The sequence below is a fragment of the Teleopsis dalmanni genome, chromosome 2 (genome assembly GCF_002237135.1).
Source record: "Teleopsis dalmanni isolate 2A chromosome 2, ASM223713v2, whole genome shotgun sequence".
Taxonomy (NCBI): Eukaryota; Metazoa; Arthropoda; class Insecta; order Diptera; family Diopsidae; genus Teleopsis; species Teleopsis dalmanni.
Window position 1 is genome coordinate 138,474,446 of NC_051847.1, and position 1,535 is coordinate 138,475,980.

Below are 1,535 nucleotides of genomic sequence, written 5' to 3' on the forward strand. Positions count from 1 at the left end.
AAATCAAGAAGTGTCAGGCATTGGTGATGTTAGAACACAAATTCGCCATTCAGTAACTGCAACTATAAAATCTCGAATATCAAAATTTGAATGGTCATCGCAATTCGCTGTCACTAAACATATATCATTAAGCCATCCAGAGCAGTTGATAGACACAACATCGTGGAATTTTCTTGAAGGTCTTGTTTTAGCTGATCCATTATTTTTCAAACTACAACACATTGACTTATTAATAAGTACGCAAGGATTTTTGAATTATTATTAGATGGAAAAATTTCGCTAGGCATCAGCCTTCCATGTTTAATAAATACCGAATTAGGGTGGTTAATCGGAGGACAATATAAAAATACGCCTACTGCTCGGGCACTCACTTGTAACTACATTCAGTCGTCTAACATCGATTCAGTAAATATACAGTCTTCTCCACGTACGTACGTGTTTTATAGTGCTCTTACAAAGTTTTACTAGTTAGTGGGTGTTTAGCGCGTTAACTACATACAAAGTTCAAGATAAACGAAGTTATTGAGTGCTGAATCGCAGTATATATGCAAAAACTATTGAAATAGTGAATAAATGTTCAAATCAATTGTTCGTATTTATATTGTGATAGCATAAAGATTTTGGCGCTCTTGTAATAATTCGCCTTATTTTGGAACGTAAATTTAATTTAAATTAAACAAATCTGACAGAGACAGATAGTTACACTAGTGTCTGGTTTTTCTATACACAAACACATAAAAGCTGATAGAGACAGCAAATAAAAGCTTTTAAACTTAAAATAATAAACTAAAATAAGTGTCGCAAAACGCTAAAACGAATTTTGGATAAAATTAATTATCCATAAATTTAATACGTGTTATTTTGTAAAAATTTTGATCACTTATATTAATATTTAATATTTATTTTATTAAAATAATAAAAAAAAAAAATTTATTTATATTAATATTTGAATAATTATTTGCATTTAAAATACAACTTAAACAAAATCAAATGTGATATATGGTACATTTTTATACTAATTAACATTTTAATTTAACCGATTCTTTTTTAAAAATAATTTAATCTTTTTAAAATAATTTCTACTCAAAAATCACTTGTTCTGCTGCATGGGCGATACGCTAATTTATGCGAACGCTCCAGTGCAAAGCAAAATAAGATCAACGAAAACCAAACATTAACTAACACAATTTCAAATAATGAGTGTTCAACGAAGTCCCTTAGCAACACGAAGCCAAAAACAGCTACAGGCCGAAAACAATTCAAACTCAATTGAAAAAAACTACGAAACTTGTTTAAACCAAAAACTAGGTAATATATCTCACTCTTGGAGTGAACAATGCCGTACCCCATTGATAAGCTCACCTCATACACTCACGGTGGGACTCTCCCCATCAAATCTAATAGCATATTCCTGCTCAACATCAACATGTACTACAAATAGCGTCACAGTATGCACTGCAAACTCGATAACTAACACCTTGAGTTCTACATCAACTCAGATATCCGTTTCGTCTACTCATGCCTTATCGTTACTT